General features: G+C 47.9%; 1 protein-coding gene across 5 annotated transcripts in view; it reads right to left on the bottom strand.

Annotated features, from left to right (window-relative positions):
- Positions 1-11,631, bottom strand: part of LOC128401883 (hexosaminidase D-like) — a 42,577-nt gene extending 30,946 nt beyond the window's left edge. For 2 of the 5 annotated variants that reach the window (XM_053365460.1, XM_053365461.1), the window contains exon 1: positions 11,408-11,631. The gene's annotated coding sequence lies outside the window, so the exon portion shown is untranslated. Of the gene's footprint in view, positions 1-3,302; positions 3,846-9,297; positions 9,339-11,407 lie in introns of those variants that run through there. The other 3 variants (XM_053365463.1, XM_053365464.1, XM_053365462.1) reach the window with 3 other exon arrangements.
- Positions 11,632-12,879: the final 1,248 nt, after the last annotated feature.

The following is a 12,879-nucleotide window of genomic DNA, read 5'->3' as shown; positions in this document are numbered from 1 at the left end:
GGTCTGATCCAGCAACGCTCTTCTGATATTCTCCTGAAACAACACCCCCTTACATGGGGAAACAGCAGGTGACGAGACTATGGAAAATCTAGGGGCCTAACACCACTGGGACCTCAAGCCAGAGGTATACATTTTCTTGGAATGTGCAAAGTATTCTGAGCTTTTACATTTCTGTGTCTACAAACAAATAACACCTTGGCTGAAAGGGGGAGTGCCGATCTACTTGTCAGCAGTTCCCCTTACATAAGAAGAGCCTGCCGGATGAGGCCAATGGCTCATCTAGTCCAGCATCCTGTTCTCACAGTGACCAACCACATGCTTGTTTTCCTGCAAGCAGAATCCAAGCACAAGAGCAACTCTCCCCTTCTACAGTTTACACAAAAAAATACACCACTCTTTCTTGCACAGGAAGCCAAAAATGCATTGTGAAAAACACTTCCTTTTGTCAGTCCTGAATGCAATGCAAGCCACAACCATCACATAATTTAAAATCATCTTGTTCCAGTTTAGATGCTGTCTATAATTTAAAAGGGATGCAGGTGGCGCTGTGGGTTAAACCACAGAGCCTAGGACTTGCCGATCAGAAGGTCGGGGGTTTGAATCCCCGTGATGGGGTGAGCTCCTGTTGCTGGGTCCCTGCTCCTGCCAACCTAGCAGTTCGAAAGCACGTCAAAGTGCAAGTATATAAATAGGTACTGCTCCAGCGGGAAAGTAAACGGCGTTTCCGTGTGCTGCTCTGGTTCACCAGAAGCGGCTTAGTCATGCTGGCCACATGACCCGGAAGCTGTACGCCGGCTCCCTCGGCCAATAAAGCGAGATGAGCGCCGCAACCACAGAGTCGGTCATGACTGGACCTAATGGTCAGGGGTCTTTACCTTTATAATTTAAAAAGTAAGGAGAGCCTGCTGGATCAGACCAAAGGAGGCCCATCTAGTCCAGCATCCTTGTCTCATAGTGACCAACCAGATGCTTGTATTCCTGCAAGCAGAATTCAAGCACAAGAGCAACTCTCCCCTCCTGCAGTTTCCAACAACTGGTATTCAGAAGCATTTCTGCCAACTATGGAGGCAGAGCACAGCCATCATGACTAGTAGCCTTCAATAGCCCTCTCCTCCACTAATCCTCTTTTAAAGCCATCCAAGTTGGTGGCCATCACTGCCTCCTGTGGGAGGGAGTTCCATAGTTTAACAATGCACTGTGTGAAGGACTTTCGTGATGCTGGGTAACTGATCTGTTGCCGTCTGCAGCCATTTGAAGCCCTTCTCGCCTCTGTCGCTGCTTTGCATGCAATCTGGCCAAGTCCCTACTCCGTGTAAAAACTGTGATTTCTATTTAAGGGAGCAGGAATTCCCTGGGCATTGTCATCACCGCATGCTACTCCTCCTGCGCCTCTCAAAACAGAAAACGTTCAGTAACACACACACTTCCTACAAGAAAGAGTGGAGAGAGCAGGGTGACAGAGTTTCTGCCCTCTGGGAATAACGCTCTGTGGCATCTCCATGGTGCTGCGTTAGCTAATTACTAGTGTGGGGAGCAAGGAAACTCTGTTCCAGGGTTTTTTTGGCACATGTCAGAGCACAGAGGAGTGTCTCCTGGGAAAGATGCACAATTTGAGGGCTGTGATTCGCTCAGCTGCATAAGCCAAGGAGTGCATAAGCCAAGATGGATTATGGGAACATTTGGATTGTTTTCCTGGAGTGGTCCATCTTCTAACAGCAAGCAGACAGGACTGATGCCTACAAGATGTTAACAGGGAGAACATGAAGGATATGGCCATGCTTTGTCCCCAGCATCTGGCATTTAAAGGTCTAAGGGGGGAGGAGAGCCTTTTCATCCACGGCTAAACTAACCCTTTTACACACAAAAAGACGCCACTTTTTCTTGCACAGAAGTCAATAATGAATTGTGAAAAACACTTCCTTTTGTCAGTCCTGAATGCAATGCAAGCCACAACCATCGCATAATTAAAAACCATTTCGTTCCATTGTTTAGATACTGTCTACAATTTAAAAAGTAAGAAGGGTTTGCTGGATCAGACCAAAGGAGGCCTTTCAAGTCCAGCATCCTGGTCTCACAGTGGCTTGTATTGTATTCCAGCCAGTAGAATCTGAGCACTCTCCCTTCAACCATGAGGGCTGTGTTCAGCCACTGAAAACCATTTGCTTGGAATCACAAGTGGAGAGAATGCTGTTGTGCTCAGTTCCTGTTTATAGACTTCCCCCTGGGGCATCTGGTTGGCCATTATGAGACTAGGATGCTACACTAGATGGGCCACTGGCCTGATCCAGCAGGCTCTTCTTGTGTTCTTAACAGATTCCTTGCCACATTTGGCATTATAAAAATAGTTTTTACTGGGGCTTTCTTTTTAAGTTGTCAACCACCTTATGTTGTTTTCTATGCAAGTGTGGTTGATAAATACTTAATTTTTTAAAAAATAAAATAAAAAATATTGTCACTTGCCATCTACACCAGTGAGTGTTGGATGGGGGGGGGGAATCCCCCTTCCCGGCCATCACCCCCCCCCCCCCGATCTTTTCTCTTCTGGTATTTGAGTCCCTGCACACGTCAACAACTAGAACAACCCAAGAAATGCACAAGAGCAAATGTTCCCAGCCTTAGAAAACCATGTTTTGCAATGAAACAAGTGGATGTTGTAAATGCAACAGTAGCAAGAAAATTAGAAGCCAATAATGCAGCCAGGAAAAAAGGCACCTTTTAGAGTTGACTATATAAGTTCTTTCTTGCCAGCTGCTAAGCTGAACAAAAACAGGGAAGGGAAGGATGGGGAGGAAGGGAGGCAAGCCTTGGGCATGATGGATAGAAAGTTTGGAATAGCCTGACAATGGAATGGATTGGAGGGGAAGGCCCACTGCCTTGGCCCCAGGGCATTTTGCTGACCCAGGCAAAAGATGAGATGGTGTCCAGTTCCAATTCTACACACAGGCACAGAGGCATCTGCAGAAGGACAAGAGGGACAGCCCCCCTCCCAAGCCATAATCTACCATGCTAGTTAAGTTTGCTTCTTGGTTTGGAGTATTTACTCCCCCCCACCTCCTGGAAAAACTCCTGTATATGCTCATGCCGAGGAGCTGACCATACTGGTGTCTGCATCTTGCTTCAACCCTGGGGATGAGGCTGCATTGTCGACTGAGTGTACAGGTTGCACCATCCCACCCTCCAACACTTCGCTGTTGCTCTCTGCCATCCCGCCTCCCAGCATCTGCCGTTTGAGACGGTTGCCTCACTTTGCCCAACGAAAGAGCTGGCTTTGTTAGGCCATCCTTAGTACAAAGAGATTTCACCTTCCAGCAGAGGCTTGAGGGGACAGAGAAGGAACAGTCCCTTCCCCTCTGGAAAGATGAAAGCCAGCCAGGAATTCTTCAGATCTGCTTCTAGCGCTGGTCAGAGCAGAAGGTCCCTCAAAAGAAGAGGGAGAGGAGAAGTGGAAGGAAATCCTGATGGTCCTCTTGGAGTAGCCGGAGGTTTATTTTAGGCAATTTCCAGCTTTGCTCATAGCAAAACTCTGCATGTACGCCTCCCCCTTTTGTGCTGTCTGCCCTTACAAGGGACCGGTCTGCTCGTATCAGCAACGGGCTTTCATATTCTCAGAGGAGAAGGAGACATTCCTTCCTCTGTTGCAGCCCTGGAACTTTTTGTACCAAGGATGGGCAGAATCTCATAAAGGTTGCAATGCTGAGTAGTTAGTGTGTCAGACTAGGAGCTTGGAGACCAGGGTTCAAATCACCACTCAACCATGAAGCACACTGGGTGACTTTGGGCCAGTCACTGCCTCTCAGCCAGTCTAGTGAGATATCACAAGGTTGTTGTGGGGATTAATTCAGGAGGGAAAGAACCACGTACAGCACCTTGAGCTCCTTGGAGAAAAGTGGGGGTTATAAAGGCAATCAATCAATCAATCAATCAATCAAAAAGAGAGAGGCTTCCTGCTGTGTGAAGATCTTTAGGTCTGCAGGTCTATAGCACAAACCATAGTTTGTGTTGTTGTTGTTGTTGTTGTTGTTGTTCATTTCATGCATGAATCACTACCCAGGAGACCTCCCAAAGCAATTTATAATATAAGAGAAAATAGAAAACAGCTACATCTATCAAAGCAACTTTAAAAAGCAATTATATACATAAAAAAGAGAGTGCATAAATAAAATCAATTCACGTCCAAGACAGACACCGACTGGGATAAAGATTTTAGAAGGCTGGTTTTATTTTAGAGGTTTGCAGAGTTAAAGTGGATCAAAGTGTTCTTAGTGCAAGCCACCCACTTTAAGAACAAAGAATCTGACTTTTTGTGGTTTGGAAAGTGCCAGGAAAATGTGGGGCAAACGAACAACAAATGGGAAGATGCCCAGAGGGCAGCGGATTGGGTGTTATACAAATTCATGACGAGAGAGCTTTTGATGTCCACTAGCCATGATGGCTAAGCTCTGCCTCCACTGTCAGAGGCAGGGAATGCTTCTGCTGGAAACCCTTGCCGTTGAGAGTGCTTTTGTGCTCAGACCCTGCCTGCAGGATTCCCACAGGAGGCATCTGGTTTGCCCCTGTGAGAACAGGATGCTGGACTAGATGGGCCACTGGCCTGATCCAGCTGTAGGGATAGTATTATATTCTCAATTGGTTTTCTGACAGAAGACTGTGCTTTTTATCCCCTCTTTCCTACCTTCCCATGTATTGAAGGAGCGTCTCCACCCCCATTGTTAAACCCGGACACTGAGGTCCAGCTCCAACGGCCTTCTGGCAGTTCCCTCACGGCAAGAAGTGAATTTGCAGGGAACCAGGCAGTGGGACTTTTCGGTAGTGGCACCCGCCCTGTGGAACACCCTCCCATCAGATGTCAAGGAAATAAACAACTATCTGACATTTAGAAGACACCTGGAGGCAGCCCTGTTTAGTTAAGTTTTTAATGACTGATGTTTTAATGTATTTTTAATCTTTTGTTGGAAGCCACCCAGAGTGGCTGGCGAAACACAGCCAGATGGGTGGGGTATAAATAAATTGTTGTTATTGTTGTTGTTGTTTGTGGTTGTTGTTGTTATATCAAAATATTGTGCCTGGCAAGGGCATGAGTCAAAAGGTCTCATCCTGTGGCTCTCAGCCAAGGGTGGGCAGCCCTAGCACAAAATGCTTGCCCAGAAGACCCCAGTGGAGCACGAGATGGAGCAGGCTAAGGCGCTGGGGGGAGAAGGAGAGCCTAGCAGCTGGCTGGCAGCAACAATTTGAATCTATAGTGACCTTTACAGCTACCTTGAGTGTGAGCTTGATGTTTGTGTCTGCTACCAGTGTTGACTGTTGCTTTATCTAGTGTTAAGATTGTGCAGTACCAGGCAGGTTATGACTGTTGATGTTGGCAGCGAGTGGACGGAAGTCGTTCTCAACTCTCCAGGTACAGCTCTGGCCCCTCTCAGGTGAGAGAGGAGAGAGGAGTATTAGATGTCCCAGAGGAGATGGGGCATGAATCCATCGAATTAGGAGTGGATCTTATTTCTGTATGCTTGGCATTGCGTTGTCATATTGCTGAGTGTGAGTGGCTTATGTATCTATTTCATGTTTATGGATATAGATACGTATCCATGAGTGGCTGGGTCAACCCAGCCAGAGTTGCGGGGTATAAATAATAAAATTATTATTATAACTATTATGGTGCAGTGCATGTATTTTGATACGGTGTTGTTCTACTTATTTGGTGTGTATACACACACACACACAAACACAATATGCTTTTTGGTTTTATCTATTTTATGTCTATGGATATGGATACAGCCTATGTATTTTGACATGGTGTTACTGTGCTTATTTTGTGTATGTAAATGTAAAGGTAAAGGGACCCCTGACCCATAGGTCCAGTCGTGACCGACTCTGGGGTTGTGGTGCTCATCTCGCTTTATTGGCCGAGGGAGCCAGCATACAGCTTCCGGGTCATGTGACCAGCAGGACTAAGCCGCTTCTGGCGAACCAGAGCAGCGCACGGAAACGCCGTTTACCTTCCCGCCGGAGCGGTACCTATTTATCTACTTGCACTTTGATGTGCTTTCGAACTGCTAGGTTGGCAGGAGCAGGGACCGAGCAACGGGAGCTCACCCCGTCACGGGGATTCGAACCGCCAACCTACTTATAAATCAGGCCTGGCCTGTCCATGAGACAGACTGAGGCAGCCACCTCAGGCAGTGGAAGCCAAGGGGCACCTCTGTGGGTGCGTCCCCCTAGTGCACTTCCAAGATCTTGTGAGAGTCTCACAAGAGCCTTGCAAGATTGCAAAGAGGCCTCAACACAACTTTCCAGAGAGCCTGGTAAGGAAGGCTTTGGTGAGGGAAGGCGGCATAAAGTATGTAGGGCAGCACCTTTCCCTTTCACCTCAGGTGGCGAAATGGAATGGGTCGCCTCAATGTATATACACACTTCTGTATTTATCTATTGTAAACAGCTTAAATATCTTTTAGACCAGTGGTTCCTAAACCTTTTCAACTGCCCCCTTAGTTCCATAATCTCCTCCCCAGTGCCCTCTACCCTACCCTATAGAAAGTATTATTCAGAACATCAGTTTGCAGAACCCATTAAGGAAGATAACAATACGATAAAATTCAAAACGGGAACAATCAAAGGCACATTTGTTCCAAATCCAATTAAAACTATGTGGTTTAATTAATGCGAAAAAATGGATGAAGTTAATTCAGCGTTGCCAGCTTTTCAAAGTCTGTTAGTCATTTACACCTCCAGTGCCCCCTTGCTCCCCCCTTCCCTTTAGTCTAGGTCAGGGGTCAGTAAACTTTTTCAGCAGGGGGCCAGTCCACTGTCCCTCAGACCTTGTGGGGGGGGCCAGACTATTTTTTTTGGGGGGGGGAGAACAAATTCCTATGCCCCACAAATAACCCAGAGATGCATTTTAAATAAAAGCGCACATTCTACTCATGTAAAAACATGCTGATTCCCAGACCATCCGCATGCCAGATTTAGAAGGCGATTGGGCCGGATCTGGCCCCTGGGCCTTTGTTTGCCTACTTGTCTAGGTCTCTAGGAGGTAATCCCACCACCCACTGTTTTAGATAGTAAGTGATATATAAATGAAAATAATAAGAATAATAAAATCACAGAGGACTGGATAAATGATCTAACCTCCCTGTTCACTTAGTGCAAGCAACTCAGGATGAGTGCACGATTAATAGGTCATCGGGAGGAGCCTCGCTTCATACTTCTTCCATCCCACATTGAGACAAGGGCCAAACCAAATGACCCCATTAAATGCCTGATTACATTTAAAGTGTCTACTTTTCCCCCTTTTCAGCAACTGGCTACTGCAGCTCCTCAACTGATTGCTCAAAACTGGGAGGGTTTGGATAATTTGCAGTTATCCATTTGGAGACAGAAAATTTGGACAGTGGAAAACCTGACTAAACAGTCAAAAGCACTGAACGGGCAGGGAGCAGAAAATGATTTTTTTGAACGGTGGTATGCCTTTATGACATGCGTATTAGAAAATGATTCAGATGTAGAAATGCCAACAGTGAAGGCCCAACCATGACAGGGTGTATCTGGTACACTTCATTCTCGTAAGGAGAGGAGGAGTTATTTATGTTTGTTTGGGGGTTTGCAACGTTGTCATTTTTAGATTTATTTTTTTTAATGCAACACACAAACACCAATAATTAGTGAGGGGGTAGAGGGAAATCAGGACTGGGGTGTGTAGAGAGAGGTTAACCCTTTCCCCACCAATACATTCCCAAGAAAAATGGAAGCCCACGTGGGTCAAAAAGGGTCATTTAATCCAATCCTCTCCAATGAATGATGTGCTGTATTCTCTTCTCTCTCTCTCTTTTATATAATGAATGCTGTTTCAGGCTTTGACCCAGGATGAGGCAACTGCAACCCTCCATATATTTGTTGGACTACAGCTCTCGTCATCCCTGACCACTGGCCATGCCGCTTGGGGCTGATAGGAATTAAGAGTCCACCAATATTTGGAGGGCTAAAATGGATGGTGCAGACCTGTTTGGTTTTATTTTATGCTGGTAGTTTGTTGCAGCCAAATGAGGGAAGAGGGTGTGCATAGGTTGCGGTTCTAATAAACAAACAACAACACCACACACAACACAAACTATCCTATTTGTCCTGGAAGGGATGCATTTTTGTCAGGACTGCTCTAGCTATGCTGCATTTTCCACCTCTGTTGCTAAGTTCTAACAATACTTTAGACGGCTAAGTTCTAACAATACCCTAAACGGCCTTGGTCCAGTATATCTGAAGGAGCGTCTCCGGCCCCGTCGTTCTGCCCAGACACTGAGGTCCAGTGCCGAGGGCCTTCTGGCGGTTCCCTCGCTGTGAGAAGCCAAGTTACAGGGAACCAAGCAGAGGGCCTTCTCGGTAGTGGCACCCGCCCTGTGGAACGCCCTCCCACCAGATGTCAAAGAGAAGAACAATTACTAGACTTTTAGAAGATATCTGAAGGCAGCCCTGCTTAGGGAAGCTTTTAATATAATCTTCCCCATCCATCCCCCCACAGCTCACCCCAAGCGCTCAAAAATTTTTTTTTTCAAATATTTTAAACTAGAAAAACAAAATCTTTACAAATTCAATTTACATTTCCCTCGACTTTCCTCCTTTCTGCAGTTGCTTAATTTATATCTTTTTATTGCTGCGTATCCTGTTCAAATCTATTTACTTAATTTTTTCCTTATCTTTCCTATTTACCGTATTTTTCTGTGTATAACACGCCCCCATATATAACACAACCCCTATTTTGGGGGACTCCAAATAAAGAAATACCCCATATACACTATCCGTGTATAAGGTGACCCCCCCACATTTTAAACTTGAAAAAATAGAGGGGAAATATAGTCTTATACACGGAAAAATACAGTAATAATTTCTTACTGCATGTGTTTATATCAATCCTGGTAAAGGTTTTACTTTGTTTACAGTATATCTTCAAGTAATCAATACATTTTCCTCATTCTATTTTTAAAAGCCTCTCTTCTTGTTTTCCTGTTCTTCCAGTAAGTTTCACCATTTCACACCCCCCCCCCCAAGCTCTTTTTAAAGGAGGGGATGAGGCGCTTCCCACAGTGAGTTAGCAAGCCCTCGTACTTCTTCGTTAAACACGCTTGCAGGGATGTTTCAGGAGGAGAAGAGGCTCCACAGAGCGGCTTGCTAAACATTTGTATGAAGCGCCTCTGCCCCCCATCTTATATCGCCACATGTGGTGGCCACACAAAACTACCTATCAGCAGCGGTTCAAACTGCTGGGTGAGGCGACAATCTTACATTTTATATAGGCAGATAAGAGAACGTTACCCACTCTGCAGGCCCAGAACCAGAGGATGCTCGTTGGTGAACAGGCTCTCCCGCAAGGAAATGAAAGTAACCTCAAGAATAAGCTGAAGGGCGGAGGCTTGGCTGCAACCCACAGTAACTGGAAACAATATTTAACTCTATTGTTACCCATTGCTATATCAACGGGCTTGGTTGCCACCGTTGTGGGCTGGGGGCCAGCAGGGGCTGCTGTGCTGCAATTGCTGTTTCCTCTGAAGCCAAGAATCTCCAGCAGCCCTCATCCCCAGGGTCTTCCTTCCAAGCCCTAGTGCTTTTTTCCAGGGGTACTCAGTCAAGGTTACACAGTACCAGCATTTTTATTTATGTATCTCTATTTATTTATTTTTTAGAAAGGTTAAACATGTGTCACTGTAACTCCATGGTGAATACCGGCACCTTTTCCTTTTTGAAAAAATGACCAGCCCCATACCCTTGCTCCACACATTATGCTGGACTTTGTAGTGGACACGGGGTGTGTGTGTGTGGAGTTGCCAGTGGGCATGGTGCACCCTTTTCCATATACGCCCCCCCCCCAGTCTAACAGAACCAAGCATTATGAGGGGCACAGCCAAAAGCACTCTGCGCACAGCTGGGAACCTCCTCACAAGGTCAGCAAACACAGGAGACCAAATAACAGATTAATAATTAAAACAGATACACACTTGCACAAACCACACAAACACCTCCCCCCCCAGCTTTCCTTGACTAACCTTCCTCCGAAAAAAAAAAAAGACAGAGCCAGCTGTGTCCCACATGCGGTGGGGGGGAGTGTGCATGTGTCTGTATAATACACCTATACAGTGCTTTTTTTTTCTTTAGGGGTACTCTCATTTTGACTCAAGAAACTCACCATTTTATCGTTCAAATCGGGGAAAATAAATACAGTAAATGGACAAAAGTACAAAGATTCACAAAATGTTTAGGGGTATGCATACCCCAGCGTACCCCCCAGAAAAAAGCACTGCACCTATACAATAATCTTATATCCAAATGCCAAGCACATTATTCTTACAGGATGCATCGGAGGAAGGCCGACAAGCACCCAGGCTGCAGCATGCCCATTTGAGGGTGCATCTACATCAATTAAACTGGTTGAATTCTAGATTAATTGTCATGGCTCTTCCTTCCCTGCTCCCCCCCCCCAACATATAGGGAGTTTGTTAAAATAATGCCAAGGTCCCTGGTTGCCAGTCCCAAGCCCCTCCCCACCGCCTTTCCTAGAAGGCAGGACAGTGAGACAAGTCTGAGTATCATTTGAAGTCATCTTGCAGGTGCCAAAGCTAGCTTTGCTAATCTGTGGGGAGGGTGGTAGTGTAAAGATAATAATGTGATGATGATCAGAATGCTTTAGAATGATTATAAAGGGCTCCAGCTTTCTGTAATGCACCAGGCCTCTTCCAAGGTTGTTGGGGATATAGAGGATATAGGGCACAGGATACAGATGCAGTTGGCAGGACAGTTCCACCCCCAACCCCAACCCCTCTCTGCATGATCTGGGCAAAACGGAAATCAATTCTAACCAACCTCCTGCCACAATAAAGCTGATGGCACACCAGAGTATCCCCCCAAAACACTTCCTCCTCCAACCTTCTTGCCCCCCTCCCTGAGAAATAGATCCATTGTACTAAGTACCTCGGTTGGCATGGGGCAAATGCCTGCCTCTGCCTCCCCATAACCACCAGCTGTGCCCCCTCTCCATTAACCCCTTCCTCCCCCGCCAGGCAGAAGCACCTGCTCCCCTGCTCACACCACCCTATGCCTGTGGTGCCCACAGACTCCTGCCAGCTTCCATGCCCTGCGCTCATTAAATGCCATCCAGCTGCGCATTGGCAGGCTCTCTCTCCCCGTCATGGCACCGCCAAACAGGCCTCCGCAGCCTGTGCCAACCGCCCCCACCCCCACCCCAAGCCTGGCACTGGAAGGTTATTCCAGCCCCAGTGCCCCCAGAAGCACCCCGGGACTGCTCTTTGCATCCCATCCTGGGGTAGGGGTGGGGAGAGGGACCCCCCCTCTCAGCTCCTTGCCTCCCGCCCTCCCCCCGCGTCATCGGCTGCCCGTTCCGCATGCCACCCACGCGCCCAGGTAGTTTTACCTGCCGCTCCTGGGATTCCGATCTGGCAGCGGGGAGACGCAGCGGCCGCGCCGAGCCCCTTCCACCTGCCGGCAGCCTCTTCCTACCTGGCCCGGCCAGGTGCGCCCAGCAGCCGCGAGCAGCCGCTCCGGCATCGCCCAGCCCTGCAGCGGGAGCCGGTTCGGGGGCGGAGCAGCCAGGAGACGCCCTCCCATCGAGCAGCAGGAGCGGGGAGGGAAGCCCCGAGGCCGCCTGGCAAGGGCGAGAGGTGCCAGCCAGAGAAGGAAGAGCAGCATTATGGCAGAGAAGAGAGCAGCCTCCCCCCATCCACCCCCGCAAAAAAAGAAGAAAAAAAGCTGGTGCCCTCCAGGTGTTTTTGCATCACAGTTCCCATTGCCTAGCCTCCCTCCGGATGGGAGTTGTAGTCCAAAAACTCCCATGGGAGTTGTAGTCCAAAAACATCTGTCGGGGGCCAGATGCGAGGAGGCGGAGGGAGCTGGAAGATGATAGTGGTCACATCCACACAAGACCTTCAAAGCACTAACAGCCACAGCTTCTTCCAAAGATTCCTGGGAACTGTAATTTGTAAAGGGCCTTGACAACTGCTAGGACAGGCACCCCCAAACTCGGCCCTCCAGATGTTTTGGGACTACAATTCCCATCATCCCTGACCACTGGTCCTGTTAGCAGGGGTGATGGGAGTTCTAGTCCAAAAACAGCTGGAGGGCTGATTTTGGGGGTGCTTGACCTGGGAACCTTCTGCATGCAAAGCAGGGGCTCTGCTACTAAGCTTGTGGAACAGAAGGAGCTACTTCAGATTGCTCTGCCCCTAATATCTCCCACCGCTCTCTTAATCGAGTCTCTGCCTTAAGGGTCTGTCCTATCTTGAGTCAGACCAGTGGTCCATCTAGCTCAGTATTGTCTGCACTGACTGGCAGCAGCTCTCCAGGACTTCATTCATGGTTCTCTCCCAGACCTACCTGGAGATGTGATTGGGGACTGAACCTGGGACCTTCTGCAGGCAAAGAGATCCATAAAACACTGAGCCATAGCCCTTTGTGTGGCATCTGGGGCTGCTCAACCCAAGCCCTGAAGAGGAAGTCATACAATTTCCAAAAAGTCAGGTGCAGGGGCTCAAGGTGCCATCTCCTCACACATGGTTCCCTTGCCCTTGACCCCATGCAGTGATGGCTGGTGTCTATTGGGAATGATGGGGTGGAATGCAAGAAGCCCAGCAGTAGTTTGCGCCAAGAGCCAATGACAAGCAAAGCCAACTCTAGTTCTGTCCCCATCCTCATCCTCCTTGTAAACTCAGCAGGGAGGAGCAGGAGGAAGCAAATTGGCAGTGCTACCCTCTAGACTGGTTTTGAATAAGCAGCTAGCTAGGGATTGGCCAAGGGCAGGGCAAGACTGGTGGTGGAGCAGTGCCCCATTTGCCCCAATGGGCCAGCACCCACTGATCCAATGTATGAGTGGCGAGCTGAAGACACGGC

The sequence above is a fragment of the Podarcis raffonei genome, chromosome 14 (genome assembly GCF_027172205.1).
Source record: "Podarcis raffonei isolate rPodRaf1 chromosome 14, rPodRaf1.pri, whole genome shotgun sequence".
NCBI lineage: Eukaryota > Metazoa > Chordata > Lepidosauria > Squamata > Lacertidae > Podarcis > Podarcis raffonei.
This window is presented reverse-complemented; position numbering and strand designations above follow the sequence as displayed.